The 17,101-nt window shown below is 40.9% G+C and overlaps 1 protein-coding gene across 5 annotated transcripts in view; it reads left to right on the top strand.

The window, feature by feature from the left end:
• ASTN2 (astrotactin 2) overlaps positions 1-17,101 on the top strand; it is a 1,014,740-nt gene that overhangs the window by 714,238 nt on the left and 283,401 nt on the right. The window lies entirely within an intron of this gene.

The raw sequence follows: 17,101 nt of genomic DNA, 5'->3' as shown, positions 1-17,101 counted from the left end.
TATAAATATAGATATAGATGATATAGATATAGATTTATTATAATGAACTGGCTAACGTAATTATTGAGGCTGAGAAGTTCCAACATCTGTAGTCAGCAAGCTGGGACCTAGGAGAGCAGATGGTATAATTCCAGTCTGAATCCAAAGCCCTGAGAACCAGGAAAGCCAATGCTATAAGTTCCAGTCTGAAGGCTGGCAGGCTTGAGATCCAAGAAAAGAAGATGTTTCCATTGGAGTCCAGAGGCAGGAAAAGACCAATGTCCTAGCTCAAGACATTCAGGCAGGGCCGGGCGTGGTGGTTCACGCTTGTAATCCCAGCACTTTGGGAGGCCGAGGCGGGCGGATCACAAGGTCAGGAGATCGAGACCACGGTGAAACCCCGTCTCTACTAAAAATACAAAAAAATTAGCTGGGCGTGGTGGCGGGTGCCTGTAGTCCCAGCTACTCAGAGAGGCTGAGGCAGGAGAATGGCGTGAACCCGGGAGGCGGAGCTTGCAGTGAGCCGAGATTGCGCCATTGCACTCCAGCCTGGGCAACAGAGCGAGACTCCGTCTCAAAAAAAAAAAAAAAAAAAAAAAGACATTCAAGCAGGAGGGTCAACCTTTTGGTTCTACTGGGGCCTTCAACTTACTGGTTTAAGTCCACTCACATTAAGGAGGACAATCTGCTTAGTCAGTCTACCAGTTCAAATGTTAATCTCTCCAAAATCATCTTCACATACATACCCAGAATACTATTTGACCAAATAGTTTGATAACCCAGCCAAGTTAACGCATGAAATTAACCATTATAGGATGTTTCTAAAATAGAGATCCCATCATGTTATTCATTGGATTAAAACTTCTAGGTGCCTTGTCACTGCTGTGAGGATAATTTGCAAATTCCTTCCCATGGCCTTAGGGCTCTAACAGATCTGATCTGTCCTCAGCCAACCTCTTCAGCCCCATGTGTCTCGGTCTTTCTGCCGTTTTGTCATACTGACCTTCCTTCAAGTCCTAGAACAAGCTGCAATCCTTTTGTCACTTGGCCTTCTGCTGATTTTTTTTTCCCATTTTTGCTGAGATCACTTTATATCACCCAACTCAAATGTCACTTTCTCAGGAAACCTTTCAAGAAGCCTCAGGCTATGTCAGGATCCTTTGCTACATTTTTATTTTCTTAGAATGATGTTCTTTTGCTACACATAACCTGTTTGTAAGTTCACATTTATTAGTTTACATCTTTCTCTCTTGCTGCACTATTAGCTCTGTGAAGGCAGGGACCATGCCTCCTTGGCTAATGCCTAGCCAGTGCCTGGCATATTGATAGCATTCAATAATGTTTATTGAAATAAATGAATGAGTGAGTGAGTGAGCCTGGGAAGGTCATAAATGCCTTAGTGGTATAGGCAAAGTGTTGTTCATCTGCATTTGTGTTTTATTTGCCATGAAAGTCTCCATAGCTTTCTTGCAGTCTCAAAGGGTTCTCTGACTCCAGAAAGGATGAAGACTACTGATGTATTAAAAGCACTTTGTTGAAAATTTGAGAGCACTGACTTTGAACTCAGATAAACCTGGCTTTTCCGATTCCTAGCTGCTTGACCCCAGGGCAGTCACCTCTGAATCTAAACTCCTTAATTTTATCCTAGGTGAAAAATCCCAGCCTGGCTGCATTTGTCTATGGTAGGGTCCCAGCATGGTGGTGGGAGTTGGCTAACTATCCCTTTCCTCTCCCTTTGTGCCTTAGCTTCTGTGCAGTTATTTGTAGGATCAATCTAGCTCTAGGGAGGTGTTTTCTTGCAGAAGGCGGAAAGACTGGAGGAGGTTAAATATGAGCTGGACACTCACTAGTCTACAGCACGCCAGAAGACGGAGCCAAATTATTTCTCCTCAGAACCATGCAAAAAGACGATACAGGATGTGGTTCATTAAACACAAATAGGCCCATGAGACTGCCGTTTCCACAAGATGAAATTATCAAAAAAAAGCATTTGTTCCCCGGTTTAGACTGAGTCCATCTGCAATGGAACACCCTAGTCTTTTTCCTATTGGTTCATACCAAGAATAATAATCCTCTACATGCGCTCAGTGCAGTGCATCATACAAAGCACTTTCACATACATTATTTCATCCAGTTTACTCCTCACAAAAAGTCTGTAAGCCAGGTGTTGTCATCTGCATTTCATGCTTGAGGAAACTGAGGCTCAGAAGGGGAAAGTGACTTGTCAGGATTCACACCAGGGAATTTGGCAAAGCGGGGATTTGAACCCAAGCTGCTTTAATCATGGAGTCGGTGTTCGTTCAACCATACCACAGCAGCCTCAGAGAACTCTTTAGATGTTTGTATCAAACCCAAAGGTAAACATTTGCTCTCCTGTTGTTTCTCTTCTCCACAGGTAAAAGAAATGAGGAAAGCTAAGACTTGGAATTTAGACCTTCAGCTTGAGCAGGGGTGAAAATATTCTCTTTACCACCAATATCCCCCTGCATAACTTGCTTCCAAATCTTAGCTTCGGGGCCGCATTATAAAGTAAAGTCAAACCCTACAAAGCCAGAGTGGGAAAAGGTATTAGCAATCACATAGTCAGGCCTGAGTTTTTCTTTATGTGCCCATTGTAGTCAACTGTCTGGAATATTGCATTGAGGTTCTGGGCCGGGACTCTGCTCAGTGGAAAAGAATGTAGTGATTACTTAGCAATGTCTGTCATGGGTGTGACAGTAAGAAATAGTGACTTGTGTAAGGTGTTTTCCATTCTTATCTTGGTTAGCCATTCCCATTCTACAGATGGGAAAGATGAGGTCAGCTTTATGCAATCAATTAGAAACTGCAGTGGTGGGCCGGGCGCCGTGGCTCACGCTTGTAATCCCAGCACTTTGGGAGGCCGAGGCGGGCGGATCACGAGGTCAGGAGATCGAGACCACGGTGAAACCCAGTCTCTACTAAAAATACAAAAAAATTAGCCGGGCGTGGTGGCGGGCGCCTGTAGTCCCAGCTACTCAGAGAGGCTGAGGCAGGAGAATGGCGTGAACCCGGGAGGCAGAGCTTGCAGTGAGCCGAGATTGCGCCATTGCACTCCAGCCTGGGTGACAGAGCGAGACTCCATCTCAAAAAAAAAAGAAACTGCAGTGGTGAAGGGAGAAATTTAATAACTAGGTAGAAGCATTGTTTGGCCTTCCCTCTCCTGAAAACTTAGAACAAATTCAAAGATTATCTGTTGCCAAAGCCTCCCACATACTCATAGATGGCAGAATCATTGGTTGGCAGACTGCTCATTATATTATTTGGGGTATATGTGTGTGCATCATTACCTAAAGCACTGGAGACCATCCCCACTCTCCATCTTCCTAGGGGAAGTGACAAAAGATTGATACTGTTGTAAACTAGTTACTCTGATTCAAACAGGGGCCAAACCATACTCATTCCCCTGTCACGGTCACAGTCCCAGACAGAGATGCAGTGCCTGAGGGAGCAGGATTGTTAGATAGGACCCTTTTCTCTCAGCTGTCTGGCACTAAGAATGTGGAATTTCCCTGGAGATCAATGTGGAGCTTTTGCTATCTCTCTGCCTTCAGCCCCTTAATGAGAACAAAATGGTCTGGAGGGAATACAGGTATACACATTGAAGTTTTTGCCTTCCCTCGGTCATTATTGGCAGGTCTAACCTACCAACCTGAGAGCAGCCTTGCTCACAGACAGTCCTTTGAGATACCACACCCCAGGGGGCCCTGTTCTTCCCCCTCTGCCTCTCATTTCATTCCTTTATCCTTTCTCACCGCTCTATCATTCCACAGTAGTTCCTTGAGCCCCTAATATGAGGTGCTAAGGAGGCTAAGGCAAGTGAGACACAATCCCTGCTCTCAAAGATCCCACAGTCAAATGGGAAAGACTAATAGGTGAACAGATTATTTTATAAATGCTTTATAATTTGATAAATGCTGTGATAGAGGAAAGCATAAAGTGTGCATGTGTATGGAGGATGGGGAGTGGAGGGACCAAGGCTGAGAGATGGGCCCCTAACCTACTGAGGGTGGGCTAGGAAGTCTTCCTGGAGGAAAAGATGTCTGAACAGGAACCTGAGGGTGAGTAGGCATTTGTCAACTGGGAAGGTCGGGACGAAGGAGACTCCACACAAGGAGACAACAATGCAAAGCTAGATTTGTAGGAAGGCCTGGTACCTTTAGGAATGGCGAGGCCTTTTGGACCAGTTAGGAGCAATAGTGCCTGTACCCCCTCAGTGCTCCTAGGGAATGCTATTGGCTTCTTTGTTAGACCTTTGAATGTCACTGGGCCTTAGTCTCCCAAGTAGTTAGAGACACTCCCATTGCCTCTGTCCACAGCTGAGAACTGTCAAATAGGAAAGACTGAATCTCCAAATGCCTTAAATTAAGTGAAAACAACTGGCCACTTTGGGAGATACCAGGGGAATAGTTGGAAAAACATTTAGATCTCACATGATTCTTATGCAGATGATGTGAGATCATGTCATTACGTGGCTCATAGCAGGAACTCAACACAAGTCAGTCATTGATGCATTCTCCTCCCCACAGGTGTAAGTTTCAACAAATGGCAACATACATAAGAAGCTATGTATCATCTGTTCCATTCTCTAGATGTGTGACTTAGGTCAGGTCTTTTTGGTTCCTGGGCCTCAATTCTCTTATCTTTAACATGGGTATAATTATGCTTATCTTGCAGTATTGTTATGAGATTTAAATGAATCGATGTTTGTAAAGTGATTATTGCTGCACCTGGCATATAACAAATGCTCAGGAAATGCTATTATGATCATCATTCATTACTATCATGAGACATAATTAAGCCAATAATTATTATTATTACTGTTAGTTTTCTCAAGCAAAAGGCAAAATGATATAGCCTTTTCCAGTCCTGACTTCAGCAGCCTAAGATATATGTCTTCTTCCTGCCAGACTTCCTATGTCATGGCTATTTCTCCCTGGCTAATCTGCCAGCTTTTGAATTTGAGCTCTTCCTAAACCTGGAGGTGGGAATAGAAGGTGAGAATGTCAGATAGCACAGACTGGAGCTCAGCAGTAGGGCACATGGGAGCATGTTTGCACAGCTGAATACCAAGCTTATATTGTTCTAGAAGAATGTATAGGTGTGTGTATATGTGTGTTGGAAGAGAAGGTGACAGAGGAAAGGGCAACAATGATTTACATGTGCTGAGTTCCTATTATGAGCTAGTTAATCACATGATCTCATATTGTCTTCATAACAACCCTGTGAGGTCCAGATTATTATCTCCATCTTCCTAATGTGAAAATTTATCTGCTCAAGGTTACATGGCTAATAAAAGGTAAAGCCAGGATTCCATCCTAGGGCTGTCTGACTTCCAAATACTTATGCCATATACTGAGAATTCACTACATGCCAGGAGGTATGCTGGGTATTTCACATGCACAATTTCATTTAATCCCTACAACTTCCTAAAATTGGTATATTTGTGCTAGTAAACTGAGATTTGGGAGTGAGGGGTAAGATATACAACCCAAAGGCACAGAGTTGGCAAATGGTGTTCTCTCATGCCTTCTCTTTCTTCTGTATTTTCTTGCTCCAATTATCTTACCATTTACATTGTACTACTACTTAGCCAAAGTGGGCACTCCCAAAGTTCTCTTTGAGTGGCATTTCTCTTATCCCTGCAACAATTAGAAATACTTAGTCAGGAAGAGTGAAAAAAGAGGGAGACTGATCAGCAGGATGTAAGCCTGCATGATGCTGACCAGCAGGCTCCAGACCCTTGTTTCCTAGCAACCCCTTGGCTCTGAGTCAGAGTGCCGGCTCTGAGACAGGCCTTAGAGATCAACTTGACCATTGATACATTGGGTAGGAGCTGGCCTTAGTTGTCTTCATCTGATGTACCAGCCCTAGGCCCCAGGCTTTCCTCTTTAGGGTCCTTTGTCTTTAGGGTCTTCCTTGCTCTTCCCTCCTATTCCACAGATGCCCAGAAAGCAGGCTCCTTTTGGAGATCTTGACTCAATAAGTCTGCAGGGTATAGGGCACCAGAATCATTGAAGTTTACAACTAGAAAGATCCTTAATTTAACAAATATAGATGGAAATGGAGCGCCATGGAGAAGAAAAATAATTGCCCAAAGAGAACCATTAGTTAATAATAAGATTAGGACTCAAACAGGATTAGTACTCTCTCTTTCTTCCCCCATCCAAGGAAGTGTGTTGAGTGGCAATTCAAAAGGCCATGTGTCCAAAGGTCACATGGCTGCTAACAGGCAGAGACAGGATTCCATCTCAGGACTGTCTGACTCCCAAGTCCACATGACATGTACTGAGAATTCATTACATGCCAGGAGGTATGCTGGGCATTTATTATCTCCATTTCCTAATGTGGAAACTCACCTGCTCAAGGTCACATTTTTACATTTGTAACAGCTTTATTGAGATATATTTCATATACCACACAATGAAAGGTATATTTTTGAGCCTTCTCTTCCAATGGTGACATTGCACCAAAACAAAGTTTGGGTTGAGTCTAGAAAGGAACACAACTTTCAATTATTTTACAGTTGAGAAGATTCTCTAAGGAAAAGCAAATCAGAGGGAACCACTCCTTCCACCTTTCAACCATACCCCATTTTCTATTGCAGCTAGACTTAATGATTCAGGGATGCAGGTGCTGGGAGAAGCAGGAGGTGGCATAACCAGCTGATGCTAATTGTGACCCAGAGTGCTCATATATGTCAACATATGAGCTAAGCTGACCCCTGGTTTTATTCAGCAACAATTATAGTGCCTACTATGTTTCAGGTACTGTGCTAGATGCTATGGATGCAGCAGTAAATTAAATATTGCCTTGCCTTCAGAGAGCTCATTTTAGTCTTGGAAAAAGATATTTAATGAGAAAAATCACCATGAAATATGTAAATGCTAGAGGGAGAAATATAAAGTGTGGAATGAACACCTGACTCAAAACAGTTAAGGTGGATCTGAGAGGGCATTCCAGAACACTTGAAGGAGGTAAGATTTAGGCCAACATAGGTGGGTATGGAGAGGGTAAATGTTCCAAGATGCAAGAAAAGCATGTACAAAAATGTCCCTGAGATAAGAAAAAAGAAATTGTGGATGGATCAAAGCTCTAGAGGGGATGGAAGTGGTGGTAAGATAAACCTAGAAAGATAGATGGACAGGAATCAAATCCCACTGGGATGTATAGACCATGTTAAGAAAGTTGTACCTTTACTAGGAGCAATTAAAGGTCATTTAAAATTTTTGTATATTATCATTAACATTTGCATTTTAGAATTTGACTCTGGCTAGTGTGGGATAAGGCTTGACTTGGGATGGGAGGAAGTATATGTGAGATGCTAGATTAGAGTTAGGAAGATCAGTCAGGGAGTTGTAGTAGTGTTTCAAGGAGAAAAATAATAGCTTAAAATTTAGCAGCCATGAGGATTCAGAAAAATAATGCATGTGAAAAATATTAAGTTGCTAGAATGATGAGAACTTCATGATGGGACAGTAGAAGGTGAGAGGTGAAGAAAATCATTAGACATGGTGCCAAGCTTTCTGACTTAAGGGCCTGAGTGAATGCTGGAGTTCCTTAGGTGAAATAAAAAAGGAGCAGCAGGTATGGTAGAGCCAAGTTCAGTTTTGAATATATTGAGTCTAAGATTCCTAAGGTATATACAACTGGCAATATAAAATGGGCAGCTGGGTATACACCAATCTGGTGTTCAGAAAGAAGGTAAGACATGAAAAATACAGTTTGGTATGTAGCTGCATAGGTGATTGAAGTCATAGGAAAAGATGGTATCTTCCAGAATAAAAATAAATGTTCCCTTTTGCAATTTGTTTTCTTAAGCTACTTTCCTGCTGCCATACCTTGTATTATTTCTGACATTTTATTTAGAGACATTTTATTTCATTCAGAGAGGCTGACTATGCTGCTCATTTTTAGGCAGCTTTTACTTGTGTAAAATGTTATGGGGCACTGAAGAGTAGTTATAGTACATATTAAATAGGCTGGAGTTAATATGCCCATTTCATTGAGGAGAATAAACAGGCATAGTCACCAGAGCAGAAAGGAGGAATACACACTTTCAGGGTTTTTGCTTGAGCATTTGCACCTTACATTTAGCTAATTAGCCTTCTATGCAGGGTCTAGGGTGTATTTGCCTATTTGTATGTGGCCTTTCTTCCAGTGTGTCGATTAATGGAAGTTTCATTCTTCTATATCCAGTCCCTGAGTCTTGGATCAGGCAAGGTAATATGCATGTCTAATCCCTTTCCATCCTTTCAGGCCATGACATTCTTCATTTAACTTCATTTCTTACACTTTTACAGAATCATTAAATGGGTCAAACAAGTTTCATATCTTCGGGTCTGAGAGATTTAGAGATTTATTACTAGTTTTAAGTTTAAATATTAAATGTCATTTCACAAAACACATGGCTTTATTCATGTGGTTGCCCAGAAATTACAAAATTTTCTTTTTTTTTTTTTTTTTTTTTTGAGATGGAGTTTCACTCTTATTGCCCAGGCTAGAGTGTAATGGTGTGATCTTGGCTCACCACAACCTCCGCCTCCTGGGTTCGAATGATTCTCCTCCCTCAGCCTTCCCGAGTAGCTAGGTTTACAGGCATGCTCCACCATGTCCGGCTAATTTTGTATTTTTAGTAGAGAGAGGGTTTCTCCATGTTGGTCAAGCTGGTCTCGAACTCCTGACCTCAGGTGATCCCCGCCCCCCCCAACCCGCCTTGGCCTCCCAAAGTGCTGTGATTACAGGCGTGAGCCACTGCACCTGGTCTCAAATTGTCATTTATCGTAAAATGAAGTTTCTTGCAATATTTAACTCTAAACATCTGTTGTCACTCTGAAGTAGTGGGATGTACCCCCAACCAACATTTGCTTCAGATGTTGAGGCTGATGATACCACACACACACACACCAAGAGGATATGAAAAGATGTATCACTCACGTAATGAAGCTTTCTAGGGAGAGCAGAGGGAGCTTCCAAGCAGGTCCAAACATGGTTTGAGAAAGCAGGGAAAGGAGACTGACTTGGATTGCGAGGTGAGGGGTGTAGGGTAAGGTTAGGGAGGTTCTCTGGGGCTTGCATGGATTGAGCTTCCCTCTGGCACCAAAAGTAGGCCTACCTAGGCTTCCTTATCAGCTTTCCCAGATGTGAGGCTGAAGAAGAGGGAGTAAGTAGAAGAATTTGAAAGTCGTTAGCAGTCAAATACCAAAAATGGAGTCAGAATCTTTATTACAATTCATCCCTGATATTTGACTGATGACTGAAATGTGACATGTTTCATTTAATTGAACTTGAACTTGTTTAGGTAAAATAAACCATTATGGCTTTCTATGACACCTGCAGCCTGAGGCTGGTAAGGGAGGTGAAAGTTCCATTAAATGCCTTGTATAAGAGCCCAATATTATGTATTTTGAGAAGTGAAATGAATGCCTTAGTCACTATCAATAATTTCTAGACTACTGAAGGGGCTAAAGTGTTAATGAGGCCTTTTATTGTGGATTTATTATGAGCAGAAATGACCTTGACTTATACTTTGAGTATAAGTATATATATACATATATATATATATATATATATATATATATATATATATATATATATGAGGCAAGAGAGTCACAGAGTTATTTAACCCAAAGAGGCAGCCTTGGATAGAGAACTGTTTTTGCTGCTATTGGCTGGAGCAGATGAGCAAATCACTGGCAATGGTTCAAGAGTCTATAAAACTGTGCAGATGTTGGTCAGGGTATTCAGTGCTAAAAGGATCGCATAAAGTTTGGCCAGTTGTGCTGACTTGGGTCGTGTTCCATTATCAGGGATGTCCCAGTTATGGGCTAAAAATCAGGAACTTTCCAGCAAGCTGCATCATATACAATGGTAGTGACAGCATCTATAAAGTGGAGAAACTCCCTTTACTCTTCACTGTGTTGATTGCAAGGGCTTCTGCAGATATCCAAAGGGTCAGGGAAGGGGGATGACTTTTACCAGCACCATGGCATCTAGCAAGGGGCTGAGGATGGTAGTGGGAGACCTTTTCCTATAGGTGAAATATGCCAGGTTTGGCTCTATGCTATAACAAGGAAACCTCAGTGGCTATGCTGAACTTTTAGGGTGTGATTTCAAGACCCAAGGGATAAGGGGCAGCTGGTATGGAGAGTCACAGGCTGAGGGCCAGTGACAACCAGCCTGTTTCCAGGAGAGTCCAATATGCAGCCAGCAATTGCACTCTAATGGCATATAGCATGGGGCTGAAGGGACACTTTCTTGCACAAGATGCCTGTGGGCAACTTAGAGCCATCAAGTGTGGGCCAGAGACTTCAGGAAGCATGGGAGGAGGTTACTAAAGCCTTTAAGTAAAGGACTCTCAGGGGTCACTAATTGTAGTGCCTGTATTATAATTCATAAGTGGGCTTAAGTAATAGCATAAACGGATTTAAGTAAAATTTGTAAATGAGAAATATGCTGTCTCCAGAACTCAAAATAGACTAAAACATATTGGGCTTTTAAAAAAATGCGAATGCCGTTTCTGGCAAGTGTCAGGGATAGAATGGCCCTCAGCTAAATAGCTTTCAGGAATTTAACCAAGGTGGAAGGACTTGGTAATATGTGTGGGGTAGTGGTCCATCCCTTTTTAGTGAGCTCTTTTATGACTATATGTATGTCCTCAGTGAGTGTGCCAAATGAATCTTCTTGGAGGATGATGTGATCAGTATGATCAGTGTTCACTGTGCTCCTGAAGAAAGTTAGATGTGGTTAAGATCTTGTCTGCAGGCTGTGTGAAGGCCTGGCTGTTGTTATCCCATGGGTAGCTGAGTAAAAGGATACTGCATCCCTTTGATGGTGAAGGCAAATTGTGGCTGAGTCGCTGCTAAAATATTAGCCAAATCTATAAATTAAAAGTATTTGCCAGTTGTTGATTAAAGTTAGTAATTTTGATAATATTTGATATGGGAGCCTTATTGGATAGAACTTCAGCATTAACATGGCAATAATCTACTGTGAGATGCCATTCATTCTTTCTAGGTTTCTGAACATGCTACATTGGGCCATTAATGGTGAAGCAGTGGGGATAGTCACTCTTCTCTAAATAGGTCTGGTATATGGGTTTCAAACCTCGAAGACCCTGTTTTAATTTAAATTGGGCCATATTAACTATTTTAACTAATGGAGGAGGAGAAGGTCCATGCCGTCCCATTTTGGCAAGCTGATTTGTAAGTGCCAAAGACTTAATTCAATTTTAATTTATTACTCATTGGGTTAGAGCATCCATGCCCACTATGGGATATTTTAAGTTAATGGGTGCTATGGCTATGGGGAATTTATGCAGGGCAGTAGTTCTGATTGAGATGAGGCATACCTATTTGTCTTCCTAACATGTCCTAAAATATCCTCAGTTAACTACCCTAAGATTATAGCAGCACTTTGTTTAAATTTAGGGGAATTCCAGGTATAATTTGAAACCCAATATTAAGGCCATGAGGGTTTGACAACTGGTACATTTCAGCAAATGTTAAAAGTTAATTCGGAACCTAGGTTGTAGAGGTACAAAAGCCAAATAGTAACCTTTTATCTTGTTTTGTTGTTGTTGCATAAATACTTTAATTTTGGATTTCCAATTGGGTCAAATTGTGAACCTCTGTTTTAGTTTTTTGTTTCTTTCCCCCAGTATCCAAGTTTATTTTATTTTCCTTTTGGTGGCTACTGTATATCATTTGGTGCTGGTGGTTGTGGTGGTGTGGGGAGGGGTTGGGGAGGAGGGAAGGTCCTCTCAATCCTGCTCATATGTGTAAGATTCTTCCTCCAGAGTTGCAAATACATATAATCAGGATTAGGATCTCTCCCACGCCAACAGTTGCTTTATAGAGTTTGAGGACCCAGTGCTTAAGTTGGCTTTGAAAGAACTCCTTGACTATACCATGGATGCTTTTCTCTATAACCCTTAGGATCACGTTTTTTTTTTTTTTTTTTTTTTTTTTGGTCAGGGGGCATAGCGGCATAGGGCATAGGCAGAAGTAGGAACAAAGGCCTTTTGTAAAGTCCTAGTAAACCATCTGCTTTTGGGAGTGTGCACCATAGTATTCAATATGGTCTTCCTCCATGAGTGACTACCAACCAGCCTGCATATTGCATAGGGTATCATTTTTTTTGAGTATGCCATACAATGAGGGCAACACCTGGTTGAGATAAACAACCAAAAGTCACAAGGTAAGAGTCATTCCTCTGAGCCTCATGACAGTCACAGCTTACACTGGGATCCCGAAACACAATTCAGAGACACAGGTAAGTATCGACCAAGACACATGACCCAGGGCCACTTTATTCTTGTTCTTAAATGCGAATTATCAAAAATTCCAACTTAGCTGAGCACATCTATAACAGAAGCTTGGTAAGGCTCAGTGAACGCAGTACAAAGCAGCACAGCACAAAGCATGAGCTTGCCAGCAGTGACAAAAAAAAAAAAAGAAAAAAGAAAAATTATAGCCAGCAAGAGTCAGTTAGCAAACTAAAGCAAGAGGAAAGCCCTGCAGTGGTAGTGGTCATCTCCTAGACCCTCTGCTTGTTGCATAAAGTGTTTAGTCATCCCACAGAGGAGAGGTTGAACCCCTTACCCAAAACTTGGTTTAGGTGTTAAGACTGATGTTACATTAGGACCAAATAGATATGAAAAGATTTATCAATCACTCACACGAGGCTTTTACAGAGAGCAGCGAGTTCTCAAGCAGGTCCAGAAATGGCTTGAGCAGGGAAAGTAGAGGAGCCTGGCTTTTCCTAGTGGCTTGGAGGTAGGGCTGCAGTGAGGATTCTTAGGTGGTTTGAACTTCCACCAGCCACAAAGGTGGAAGCATTTGAGCTTTCTTACTGGCATGTCCAGATATGGGGCAGAAGGGGGAATAATAGGTTTGAAAAACTCAGCCAGTCAGACATCAACAAATGAGTCCGACTGTACTACAAAGTTGTACTAAGATTACAGCACTTATTTGGCGTAGGCTTCTGAGGGGAGAAAAATTCGATATTATTTCAGAATTTTTAAAAGGACAGAAAATGTATTTCTGAGACAATGTCAATCAGTGATTCCCCATCAGGAGAGAGATTAGAATACTGAAGAGGGTATGCATTTTCAAACTATGCCTTTGCCCTCCACCCTCAGGACTCTAAGGAGATTCTGATCCATACCCTACCACCTCTATAAGTAGGAAGCCTCACTGAGCCATGGGTACTGTTGGCAGTAAGTCATATAAACTAGGGCAGAAAAAAAAGAACCATTTGAATTATTACTTAACCACTTTAGATCTTTGAATTTCTTTAATGTCCCCTCATTGTGGGGTGGTTTTAACTTCTGGCACCAACTTCTCACTCTTCATCCTAACCTCATACCTTTGTTCACGATATTCCCTTTACTTTTAAGGCCCTTCAGCAACCAGATCTTCTCAGCAGTCTTTATTCAAACACTTGGCACTCCATTTCTATCCTGTTACCATTTATCTTACTCTCTTGTATTTTTTATTATTTGTTTACATACCTTATCTCTGCAGCCAGACCACAAGCTACTTGACTGCAAAATTCGTGACTGATTTTCTTTGCATTCATTACTCATATTAAGTATTGCTGATAATAATAAAGGGTAGATGTCTTATATATGTTTAATAAGTGAATAAATGGAATCTCAGGTTTTGATATTCTTTCACAATATGCAATGCCATTATAGTTATAACCAGGTAAACTGGGTAAATCACCAAAAGAAAATCCTGGTTTTATCTATATAGGGAAAACATGCATTTGACTTATATACATTCACACACTCTTCATGGTTTCAATCAAGATTTCAGTGAGTTAGTAAATAATTTTCCTTTGGGGTGCAGGGGTTAGACTTTCCCTTACCAGTTTCATAACATCTTTATATCACAAAAATGAGGTAATTTCAGATATATTTGGTTTACTGTAATTTCAAAAATGCTTTTTAGTCTGCTAAAAGGCATTTATATATCCATCATCTCTTCACAATACTGCAATAAAATGTGAAACAGTCATTACTAATGAGAAAACAGATTGAGAGGTTAAGTGACTTAATGATCATAGAGCTAATAATTGAGGAAAACAGGACTAAACTCAGGACTCCCTGCTTACAAAGCTCAAGCTTTAACCACTTAACAGGGATATTTGTGGCTTACTTTTATTTTTATAATTATTTGAGTTAATAAATGTTGACCTAGAGATAAAATTATTTGAAGCTAGCCATCTAAAGAAATAGCTAAACATGCATGTTTCTAAGGTTTTAAAAAAATTTTCATCTCTACATGTGCATGTGTGTATATACTCAGAGGTATGTACTACCTATTAGTGCATATATATATATATATCATCTTTTAAAAAATCTTGGCTCTATTTACCCCTCAAAAGAGTCAAGATACCATCTTAATTACTTTAATCAAATGATTAGACTTTAGGATTTATTTACAGCTTTCCTAATGGGATACATTGCTCTGAATGAGTATTGCTTCTGCCCCTCCAGCAATCCCACTCTTCCTCCAATAGGCTTTTCAATTAAGAGAAAGAAGTGCTGAACATGGTATTGCATCACCAATACAGGTCTGAAAATCTCCCTTGGCTTTCACTTGAATGTGTATCAGCTCACCATGGAGGGAAGGATGCTTTTGCCCCCTACAATGGAAGTCAACACGTTTTCTGAATTAGGTACTTTTACATATACTATCCCATTTATATATTTTAATTCTCACAACAGCCCTTTAAAACATAAACTGTCATTCATTTTCTTTTACAAAGGAAAACTCTAGCTCAGCAGGGTGACAATAGCTAAGTGACACAAAGTCACAACAGCTGGGGTAGAGAAGCAATTATATCAAGTTGGGGATGATTCGGGGTTTTTTGTTGATGTTGTTGTTCTACTATTCTAATGTAAACAAAACACAATTATAACAAAGATTATGCAAAAACATTGGGGGGAACTCAACAATTCCATTGGTTAACAAATTAATTAAAATCATAGAGCTAGAAGGGATTTTGGTGACAGACCAACACCCTTATTTAAATTAACAGATAGGGAAATTGAGGCTTAGAGGTATGGTGATCACCTGAGGTCACACAGCTAGTTAAAATGCAGAGCTGTGATTCAGAAAGAAGCCTGACTTCAAGTCCAGTGATCTTCTCACTAGAGTACATTGCCAGACCCAGAGCTGGCTCACTAACTTCAGCCTTAGCTTGGGTCCCATGAATATTAATGATATTGACAAGATAAAGCCATAGGTCTGGAGTCTAAGTGTATATTTTGCTACACAGCCTTCTACCTCACTGTTGCCCTGCTTGTAAAATTCATCCAGACATCTGTAGTTTCATATCTGTAATTTGAGATGCCTTGAAGGGCTGCACGTCCTGAGTGCAAATCAGCATCCTAGTCAAGTGCAGGGTGGAGACCTGAGTCTCATACTAGGTTCTCCCACTTCCCTCCTAGAGTAGAGTAACACTTCACTTTTAAGAGGCCATTAATTAGCACTAGATTAAAAGTACAACTACTTAAGCATTAGTTGCCTTACCTAGAGGAACACTGTAAAGCTCAAGCCACATTTATTCTACTGATTGGAATAAGAGTGCCCCTCTACAGACTCAAGACTGGAGTACACTGGCCCACAGTAGGTAGTTAATAAATATTGAATGAATCATTGCTCCAAAACCTTAAATTCTATGTAACCACTCAGAATGATAAAGGGAGGAGGGGCTTAACCAACCTCTAAGTCAACTGTTTGCCACTAGCTTTTAAATACCTTATAAAAGGGCTTGTCTGAGTATCCCTTTTTATCTAATCTAAGGGGGCTACAATAGGAAGACTCAGGTTACTGGAGTCCCATGAAGTCAGGTAAATACCAGAACCAATTAAATAACTGAGAACATATTCTATACTAGGCACCATGTTACATGCTGGTAGCTAGATTAGTTAGCCCTCAATAAAGCTCAAATATATGGACAGATAATTGCAACACAGTGATTTATATAATAGGAATATGAAATAGACAGTAGAAAGGAAGAGATGAACTCGATATATTTGGAGACTCGTGAGGGGAAAGAAATGCCTGAGAAAGGTTTTAATCACCAAATAGAAACCTGTTAAGCAAGAAGAAAGGAACTGTTTAGCATGGTTGGACCACTTCCCACCATCAGGTGCTCTTTTGAGCAACGAGATAAAAGAATAACAGCCATCATTTATTGAATATTCCAGGAATGAAACCAGGTTATTTTCACATCTGTTATCTCATACCCTTCTAGGAGGCAGGGATCATTTTTGTTATTTTCCAGAAGAGGAAGAGTTAAATGACTTGCCCAAGGCCACATGACTAATAAGACAGAACTATAAGGTAAGCAATGCTGTAGTTCAGTGGTTTTCAGAAAAGTATTCGTAGATTCACAAGTTTTGCAGTGGTAGCACAGGAGGTAAGGTAAAGGGAGGAAACAGCATATTCTTCAGCGGCACAAACCTGCTTCAACTAGAGCAGCTGCTCTTTGATCTATTTTACATGATAGACTTCCATATAAGACTTTATTTGGACAAGGGTACTGCTGCTTTAAAAAACAAAGCAAAAAAAATCTGCTGTAATTGAACAAATTAGTTTCTTGGGGCCCTAGTCTGCAATTTAGTCAACACGGCAGATAATTAAACACTGACTGTACTAAGCACAGCCTAAAATATTCACATCAAAGGGGAAAAAGGAAAAAGACTCAGATCACACTTCCATTTTGAGCCAACAGATACCTGCTTTACTTGAGGGAAAAGGCATGACTGGTTTAGATGGGTAGAGATCTAAATGCTGAATGTCACTCTTTCAAAAGCATGGACAGCTGGAGGATTCCTGGCCTCATTTACCTCCAGCCCGCCCACAATATTATATTTATCTCTCCACTGCAAACCGTGTGCCAAAGGCTTGAGCCACTGTTATTGCCTCGGCAAGTCCCCCACTGACAGCAAAGACAGATCTCCTGCTGCTGGGTGCCCCCACAGATAAAGTGGCTCTAATAACTAGTGGAGTCATTTGTGATGCACTTTTAATTGGATCAATTTCCTCTCAATTACCCAATCTTTGAAAATCAGATGCAATTTCATAAT

Source organism: Nomascus leucogenys, chromosome 8, assembly GCF_006542625.1.
Source record: "Nomascus leucogenys isolate Asia chromosome 8, Asia_NLE_v1, whole genome shotgun sequence".
Taxonomy (NCBI): domain Eukaryota; kingdom Metazoa; phylum Chordata; class Mammalia; order Primates; family Hylobatidae; genus Nomascus; species Nomascus leucogenys.
This window is presented reverse-complemented; position numbering and strand designations above follow the sequence as displayed.